Below are 10,218 nucleotides of genomic sequence, written 5' to 3'. Positions count from 1 at the left end.
CCATTTCCGCCCGAGAGCACGTCCCTCACATCATTATACTCATTCAGCACATTATTGTCATTGAGCAGCACCTGTCCGTTTTTTTATTTTTTAAGAAATATTTTCAGATCATTTGTTATCATAATATTTATAGACTAGAAGCCCCATCTACACTGTCTTTTTTTAACCATTTAAAAAAAAAAACACAGTTTTGCAGGAATATTGATCTTTGATAGTTGTGTTTTTGCACAGTGGGTTTCAGTATTTTCACATTTACATGTATGCATTTATCAGACTCTTATACAAAGCGACTTACAGGTACAGAATTCGTCAGAGATCCAACAATTTTTATAGTTTGTTAAAAAAAATGATTAGTGGGGACAAGCTAGAGCAGAGAAGGAAAAAAAATGTAAATGTAAAGAAATTCACTTTTTGCCTACTTTCTATTGCTACAATTAAAGGACCATCCACGCAGTTCAATGTGTGAACACAAGGTGGCAGTAGAGACATAGACATATGGCGTGTTCTGCAGGCAAGAAGTTAGGGAAAAATTTTCCCAACATAACGCGCATTTATTTGGGGTTTTTTATTTCTTGATCTCACCCAAAAACATTTGGCATCGCGAAATATTTGGAGTATCTTCTAGTCCAATCTGTATCAGACGGTCTTAGTCCAGACAGCAGGGGGTATTGTTCTAGCTCTTTGAGCTTTTTATTGGCCTATAGTTTACAAGTGAGAAAGTAACTGTTCATGTATTGTATTAAAGTACCTATATTATGTACATGAAGTAATTACATGGTTACATGTTTAAGAAAAAAAAAAGCTGCCATCTGCTGACAAAATTCAGGGTTTCTAATTATGTTATCTGACGGAGATCAGCAGACAATGGTGATTCCTGCAGATTCAGATGCAACTCAGCACTTTGCTATTTCCCTCACACGATGCTTCTCAAGGTCAGAAGCATTCAGTGACCTTCCATGCCTTACAGTTATCCCACATATCCCACCTCCAAGTAACAGCGCACCCTCCTCCCTTTATTTTCTTGGATTCTTATTTCTGACAACCGAAAATATGTCCTCAGCATGGAAGAGGCAGGGCCTGGAAACTCCTGGAAATGTGATAAAGCAGGGCTTAAGTGTAACTGGAAAATTTTTTCTGAGTTGGGCATTTGATATTATGACAAGTAACTAATTAAAGTCAAAAAAAATAATAAAAGTTTTATATAACCTATTTTTATTACATTTCAGGTTTCACATTTTAATCATTTTAATTTCTATCACTCACTGTATGTATGGTTACAAAACAAATGCCTACTTTGCATAGGCTGCAGCAAACCGTGCAAGGTTAGTGGTTAGCTTTGCATTTGTCTATACGCTCTTTAGTATGCTTTATAGAAATAAGATACTTTCATTACCTTTCACAACAGAATTGTTTGCCACCATGTTTCATGACGCGCCCCTTCCGACGCCTAGAAGTTGTGGGATTCCCAAACTCTTTTGTCAGCCAATCCCTTTTGACCAAAAATATTTACTAGCCCCCTGAGCATTTAGGTAATATTTCAATAATTTAACAACACATATCATGTTCATGGTTCTGATAAAATATTTAACTGCTTTTCTTTATTGTTTACATTTTATTCTAAAACAATTTATTCGTTTTAATTTGATAGTTTTACGATTTAATTAATAACTTTTCATCAGCTCACGAACCCCACTCCAGTGCTCTGAACAGGTTTAAAAAATAGTTAGATTGAGATCGTTGCATGAAGATGATCACATTTGATCAATGATTCATTGAGACATCATCATCCAACTGTTCTCTCTGCTTATGCAAGCGTTAAAATCGGTGTGACAAGGCTTTTGCATTGATAATTAGCTTGGATATCTTGTTTTATACAGTTTAAATGACCCAAAGCATTGTGTTGCAATGTGTGAGCATAGTCCAAACCCTGAGGATTTTTATTCTTGGTTACAAGTCTTAACACTTCTAGCTTGTTTGCTAATAGATCAGCTCATGAAAGAGCCTAAGATCTGATTGATTGATTGCCTGATGAGATAAGTGCATTTGGGGATTTGAGTGGGTGTATTTATGTGCCTCTTAATGAGACAAAGTAAGGTGTTTAGAGTAGTGACATTGGAAAGCTTAATCTCCTACTTTAGTTCACCTAAACCCATTACAGAAGCCTGCATAATCCTTGCCTACAATCCACTTCACTACATCCACCTTAAAGTTTTGAACTTGTATCTAAATAAAACCACAGGGACTTATCAGACGGCACTTTTGGCAAGACGGGATCTGCTAAACAAGTTAATGAAAGCCATTTTTAATGAGTTTACTTTAAAACTAAAACAAACATTGTGAAACAAATTCAGTTAGTTACAAATGTTGAACCATTTTTAAAATCTTTATTCCATTTTGAAAGCATCTGAGATGCATCATTTACATCAACACTCAAACTCTACAGATCAATACAATCAGCCACAAACGGGGAGGGGAGGATGGTGGTTGGAGAAATCCATTTGAGGTTCACAGGGGGGTAGAGAAGGGAAGAGACACAAATATAGTCTCTGCTGCCCCAAACCCCATCATTTAGTCCAGTGCCATGAGCTGCAGGGAATGCTGGGAAGGTGGAGGACTCAGTGCAGTAAACCCCTGAAAACAAACAGCAATACGGAGAATCAAAAATCATAAATTTCAAATGACAATGAAAAAAGTTGTCTTGCTCAGGAAGCTACCACAAGGCAACCTTAAAACAAAGAGAGCATAACAAATGTGCTTATAAGTTTAAACAGTTAAATTAACAGCTAATTGTCACAGTGCTGCAAGATTGTAGTAAAGGGGCACGAAGAAGGCAAATCCAAATTGTGTATTTATTCCACAAACACTGTAGAACAGGTAATCCAAAAACAGCAGAACGTGAGGTACAGACAATAATATAACTCAAACTAAAATGACAGGAATTTAAAACAAAGTCCAAACTATCAGAAACCATGACACTAATATTAGGAATATTAAAATAAATATTTTTCCACTTGACATGGTTTCACTTGTTACAATCATAAACATTTGTTGACTGGACTAGTTAATAATACCTAAGTCAAATAAAGTAACGGTTGACAACACTCTAAAATAAATTTCAACAAGAAATTAATTGTCAAGTTAACAGAATTTTAAGGCAGTGAATTAAAAAAAAAGTTGAAGTTGAAGTAAAATTGAAGTTGACTCAATTTTTACAGTGAAATTTAAATAAGATTGTATTATTTTAAAATAAATATAATTTAACATTATAGTCTATGTTAGATATTTATTTTTGCATGCTCATTTCCTCCATTACATTTAGATTACATTTTCCATGATACAGTATTCATTCACTTATCTTTAACAACATAATTTTATAAAAACAGTTCAATTTAATCCTCAGATAATCTCAAAAAAAGTTCCGTTGCCTTCACTTAATACATTTAAAAAAAAATCATTTACATTTTTTGATTTATTTTTAATCTATGTAGACAAAGTAATACAGAGTTGTATTAAATATCAACCATTTATTGGTTCTTCTCACCCATAACTGTGCATCCTAAATTATTAGAACATACCAATCTTATGTGAAATACTGACCAGTCAGCCATATTCACTTTTAGAAAAGAAAACATATACATGATGGAAATGCTGAACTGACATGAATAAAGTACATGTCTGACCAAGTAAAAGGGAATAAAGCAAGTGAATGTGCATTACTTTTCCTGCATGTTGAGCTCCTCATGACGCCTCAGCATTGCTCTTCACACAGGCAGCAAACGCCTCCATTAGCTCCTTACACGCTTCCTCACCACTCTCCTTTATACTGTAGCACACAGGAAACACAGTCATTACTCCAGCACACATATACACTTGCTGATTCACATCAACATATCCCATATACACAACACAAAAATGCAGATTTGTCTTTCTGAAACACACATGACTTCATGAAGTTTCTGTACCACACACTGTAAAGACGTTACATAACTTTGGTTGTGTCTTTAGTTTCTGCTGAGTACTCACAATAGGCCAGATTCTGCTGGGACTGAATGAGACAGTATGTACGCATTTGTATGAGTGAGATTATTTGAGCCTCTCTACACCAACCATGGCAGACACTGCCACACTGCATTAGAGTGATGGAGTGAAAACGAGGGTTGGAATGACAGCGCAAAGTGGAGAAGAGATGCAAAAAGAGGGAGGTGGATAATCCAGCTGAATGAGTGACTGATAGAGCCCTAGAATCACGTGACAAAGCAAGCAGGTAATGGAAAGGAAACATGCCTACTGCTTAAAGAGGGAGATGTCGTGACTTATGAGGAAAAGAGTCTCTCCCCTGCATAGAAAATGATTTTAGTCCTCCCTCCCCCACAGATCATCTGCTGCATCTCGCACGCTCTCCCTCTCTTTCTCTCAGTGAGCGCTGATGTAACACACAGCTGGTCTATTTAAATATAAAGCGCCTTATTCAGACTGGATCTGACGAGCCAGGTGACGTAGGTGTAAGGATGTTTGGGGGGATTTCACTAGCCAAGGGCATTTCCTCTTCATATGCAGCCATTATAATACTAATACTAGATTCAGAGAGAAGACATGAAGAATGGACCATTGTGAAGCACAAGACAATCAACAGTGCGAGATAAGCTGCCTTCTGCTGGACAAAAAAACAGTTAGGGCTAGATTGTGTCCTAATCCTCAACAACCAAAAATTAGAGATCACAAAAAAAGTTTCTAGTCATTCTTCCCTATATTATCTTTTGTGTTCTGCAGAAACAAAACGGTTTGAAATGATATGAGTGTGATTAAATGATGACAGAATTTTCATTTTTGGCTGAACTGTTCTTTTAAAGATATAGATAAATTGATCTTAAAATGTGCATTAAATTAACCAAACCATGGTTATTTGCCAGTCAAATATTGAAATCTGTCAGTCTTGGAGGTGTGAAATTAAAATGATAGCAAAAAGCAACAGACAAATGGGAAAGGGATGATCACCTTCCCCAAATTAAGACTGAATAATTCACAAGATGGCCAGTCCTCCACATATATAATGCAAAAGGAAAAAGGCACGGCTCAGGAGTGCTCTGATCTTAAACACAACAAACAGGAAATAATTTTACTTGACCTCAAGAATAATTCAACTAGAATCAATAAATACTGAATCCATATGGAATTGATTCATCTCCACATGGTGCTACTATAACAAAGCTATCCTATGTTGATAAACCAGATGCTTTTGTTTATTGCTAGATTAAGTAACACTGTTTACCCTGAGGGGAGCTTCAAAACTAGAACATTGCATTCCATCCACTACAAGAGCAGGCATGCTAACACAAATGGAAGGAAAATATCTGCTTAAAGTGTGAAAGATTAACTTGTAATTTGCATTGACATTCTTGAAAGGACACCCTATAGGACAAAATGGCTGAATGTCAACTCCGTTACAGACTTTAAAACATCTCAAGGTCATAAAGTCACAGATTCACGTTGCCAGAAAGCAGCAAAAAGAGATTTTACACATGTTCCACAACAAGCAACCAGATGCATCCTCCCATTGAATAACTGCTAGATTCTAGGGTTGAACCTGTAACATTAATCCTCTTCTGGTTTTAAAGCCCATGATGAGCCCATGACAAAAAAAAAATTGACAAAATGGCCACTGTGACATACTTAGACCATGTGTAAAGTGATCCAGTGAATAGTACATGTCATGTTGTATAATGGATGACAGACACACACACATCTATACATTACCATGTATGATGGCACTATAAATACCAGTGTGGTGTACATTACTCAAAGGTCCGCCTTCTGTATGGTTAGACATTCAGCTAGTCATGCAAGTTGCTGGTCAAAATGATTACAGAAAGCTCAATGACAAACTGACCTGCTAATATTGTTTTAACTGTTAACAATTCTGCCAATCCATCTTTTTCCCGCCAGTTTTCTCCATGTCTGTCCCTGCAGCCCCCCAGCCTTGCTTTGTCATTTTTGAGCAGTGGCTGCTCATGTGAGAGGAAATTATTCATGTTCACAGATGCACCTTTTTCTCTATTTTTTTTTTCCTGCCCTCCCACCAATTCTTTTTGGACTAGTGGATTTTGTTTGGTTTATATCCTGTGAAGCAGTTTTTTTTTTTTAACTCCAGACCTACAGATCCACCTACCAGGATGTTTTAGATGTCTCACTAATTAAAACACCTGATTCATCTCATCATCTTCTTGGTGTATGAATATTAAGACATCTAAAACATCCTGGGAGGTGAGTTGAGAAACACTGATGTAAATGAAGGTGACCACTGGGCACAATCTCCTTAATTTGCAGGATATAAAACCAGCAAAACCTGTTAGTGGGAGGGCAGGGAAAAACGGAGAAAAGGTTCATCCGCCATCATCAGTGATTCCCTCTCATTTAAGTGGTCAAAACTCAAACATGGCAAAGCGAGGCCAGGGAGGCAGCGGGGACAGAAATTGTGAAGACTGAGAGAGGAAATCAGGGATGGCAGAATGAGCGAGATGGGAAAGTATGATGTAGACACATTCCCAACAGCCAATCAGCCGTGAGGAAGAACTGAAGTTGAAGAAAAATCCCAGAATGCTCTTAATGAGCGGCCCCAATGCTGCTGCCAACTCAGATCAAACTGACACCAATCAAACCATTTACAAAACTCAAAAAATTTAATCAAGTTACATCTTATTAAAAATACCGAATCCCTCTGTGCGAACCTTCCACCTCACATTTGGCGGAAGGTTCCTCCTTCCCTCCATTTTGGATCACCATCACGATGCACAATACACTGCGTATCATAATTCTACTGAATATCACCAATCCCAGCATGATTCTAACTAATTACAAGCTACAATAAATCCATGTAGGAATAAATCTACATGTTGGAGCATAGGAATTTAACAAATTTTCATTCGGTCCATACAGAGATGCAACGGACCGGTATCATGGACCATACATGACTGCTACTCCAGACTGCTACTTACCATTTGTCTAAATCTGCCTTGATGGCCACACAGGGTGCTGGGACAGGGGTCTCGGCAGGAGCTGCAGTCTCTGAGTCTGACATGGTTCTATGGGGTTGGTGTGTATGCGTGCCTGCTCCGTGCGCTCCTGTGGTTACATGTGCAGGAGAAAAAGAGAGAATGGAGAGTTAGAGTCGGCAAGAGGGAGGGGGAGTGTACATAGTACACGGGGGGAGGAAGGAGGTGGGAACGTGAGATTGCACATATGTACACGAGCAAAAGTTTGAACGGGTTCAACCTTATTCAGCAAAAAAAGCATTTTAAAGGTATGGTGCTTCAAATGCTAAAAGCAAATTACTTTCTGCACCTAAACCAACAGTGTGTAATGAAGTGTACTGAGAGAATGGAAAGTATGCAGAGAAACTTAACTTTCATTCAGACCATTTAAACAGAAAAGCTGCACTATTTCTTGGATTGTGCATGGATGCCCCCTAATGGAAACATGTTTTCATGACGTGCACCACTTTACACTTCTTTTCTTTATATTCATATAAAAGCAGTATCATTTAAATTACATCCAATTTCCTTTTTTATTGTTTTCTTAAATACTTTAGTAACTACATAATAAAATCGAAATATATAAATAAACATAAAATTGTTAAATGAAAACATTTAAATTAACACATTTTACAATCTTCCTGTCTTTTTTAAACTTCTGCCTTTAAAATTAAAAACAAAGGCTTACTTCCCCCATATTTACATTTATGTACACTATTTAGAAGTAGCAGATTAATTAAGGAATTAAATATGAATATTTTCAGGTGTGACCCCTTTTTTAACTAAAAGCATCACCACCAGCCACTTTAGAGCTCATCACATATAACTTTCCCTTTAAACTTTTATTTTTTTGAGTTGTGCACTACATTCACTAAACCCAAACGATCTTAATGGATATCATATATAGTTAATTAAAATACAATGGCTATTTCTATATGAATACATTTTAAATTTGAATTAATATCCCATCCTTCAGTAGGTTTAGTTGGTCAACAACATGTTGGTCTCCCAGCCTGACTGACTATAAGCTAATAATCAAGCAAACCAATTTGGCTTTCAACAGTTTTGCTGCCAGAAAAATTAACCAGAGACATTGAGGGGGTCACATTTGAACCAATATTCACAATAGTGGTCACTTAATATAGGTTTTAATAATAAATGTAATATAGTAACCTATATACATTTAGGTTTTCGAAAGAAAATTGAATAAAAAACCAAGCTGTTACAACATAGGCCACTATTCATCGACGGCAGATAAGATTCATTCACTGCTCACCGCCCCCTCATCTGTTCAAACTGTTTTTTTGACCCCTTCAAAGTCAAGAAGCGCTAGTCGTAGACTAAATCAGAAACATAACTTTAAAAAACAATCTATCTAATCCTTTCAAATGTGGTTAATAACTAATTTCATAAAGTCTAAATTACATTTACTTAGTTAGGGTTGGATGTAGGCCTATTACAATAAACTGAAATTCCGCGGGACAAAATATGTGAAGTAGGCTATGTGAAAGTTTTACAAAATATTTATTAGAATAATCTGTAACCTCTTTATTGCAGTTTTATTGTAGTGTGCGTTTTGTATTATTATTATTATTATTATTATTGCATTATGTTCTCTGAATAAACTAAATTATTATCAAGGCTCAAATGCCTGTAGCCTATCATTAAAATCAAATTGGTGAAGTTTACCTATCTTTGTATTACTCTAGGCCTACTTTTAAAACGCAGCCTAATGATTGTGTCCGTGAGCATGTGGATACATTTAACTGCAACACAAACATAGCTGTTAGTTACTTTCTAAAGGTCTGAAACTTTTGCGGATCTCTGCAGCATCAGCCCACCTCCTCGACGGACAGTAGAAAAGTTAAGCATACCTTGTATGTCTAAATCAAGATACGCGATACAACCTGTAGAAAGAAACGACTGAAAGCTTAACGCGCATGTGAAAATCCCGGGGCTATTTAACGGCGACCTTCCGACCAGAAGAACGTCATGTTCTCTAAACACTCAACCCACATCCATATGCATTTACACTGCTGTCAACGAGCTAAAGTGTGGTTAATTAAATTAGCATAAAATGTCAACCAATTACTTTACCTAGGTCTGCAGTCCGGAAGGATGTGGCAAGATTTACCTGAAAAACAAAATGAATATTTTTGAACTGGAACGCGCATTAATAGCTACTGGATCCACGCCTCTTCTCGTGGAGTCTTGAGGGAGGAGGAACGCCCCAATACAGCGGAGACATGAGAATACAATACTATTATATTAACAGAGGTTTTAGGAGTTGGTCAAATTTAATTAAATTAAAAAAAAAAAAAAAACTGGCTAGCCTACTAGTTAAACCATGGTTTTGCTGCACTAACCATAGTTTAACCATGTTATTTGTAATAAAACTGTGGTTATACAAATGGTAATCAATAGGCTACGCCAAAAAAACATGGGTACACTTTTACTAGGCTACAATAAATGCATGGTTAATTTTCGTAAGAATGAATGGATAAATTAATGTTAACACCATTACACAAAATGTTACAAAAGGCCTGTTATTTCAAGGCTCTGTAGGGTCACACACTGTAACTAACTATTAAGTCAGAAAAATGAAGGGAACAAGAAACTTTCGTAAGAATTGGTCTCAATTAGCACATTCAGAAATGAAAAAACAAGAAATGAAAAGAAACAAAAAGGGTTAAAAAGCTCTCAGTTCACAGCAGGACATGACAAGTAAGTGTTTTCTCATTGCTGGGGGAAGGGTCTCTCGTGTGTAGGGCTAGACTTTCTTTAAATGGCATGTGGCTGAGTGAATGGGTGGTACACGTTGTAATCTCCATTGTGAAGAAAAGAGCTCGGAAAATCAACCCCTAAATAACTTCTCAAATCTGTACATCTGTAAATAGCACATTTGCACATTCATAATTCTGTCTACTGGTATTTTTTTCTCTATTTTTTATTACCATATAGTTATTATTATTAATGATTATTATTAGTGCTATATTTCACTTTATTACCTTAAACTGTCTGTACCTTTTTTCTGCATTGTAATATTCTGTGTCCAAAACAAAATTCCACTTTTCCACAAACTTTTTCTGATTCTGATAGTGGTGCAGTCTTTTAGAATCAACTTGTTTTTCCATTCAGACACCCTGAAGATCCTAAAATAACAGCATCACACAAAAACACACTTTTAGAA

The 10,218-nt window shown here is 36.5% G+C and overlaps 1 long non-coding RNA gene across 3 annotated transcripts; it reads right to left on the bottom strand.

The window, feature by feature from the left end:
• Window positions 1–2,364: 2,364 nt before the first annotated feature.
• Window positions 2,365–9,265, bottom strand: LOC109061721. 3 transcript variants are annotated; one of them, XR_002012960.2, is made up of 4 exons: window positions 9,126–9,265; window positions 6,993–7,119; window positions 3,718–3,823; window positions 2,365–2,631 (listed from the first exon to the last, which is right to left on the bottom strand). It is a non-coding gene; the product is annotated as an uncharacterized LOC109061721 (long non-coding RNA). The 3 variants fall into 3 exon arrangements; XR_006154849.1 differs by lacking the exon at window positions 9,126–9,265 and adding an exon at window positions 8,903–9,010; XR_006154850.1 differs by lacking the exon at window positions 9,126–9,265 and adding an exon at window positions 8,823–8,843.
• Between the last annotated feature and the right edge of the window lie 953 nt (window positions 9,266–10,218).

Source organism: Cyprinus carpio, chromosome A3 (assembly GCF_018340385.1).
Source record: "Cyprinus carpio isolate SPL01 chromosome A3, ASM1834038v1, whole genome shotgun sequence".
Taxonomy (NCBI): Eukaryota; Metazoa; Chordata; class Actinopteri; order Cypriniformes; family Cyprinidae; genus Cyprinus; species Cyprinus carpio.
The sequence above is the reverse complement of the archived record's forward strand: the minus strand, read 5'-3'. Positions and strand labels throughout refer to the sequence as shown.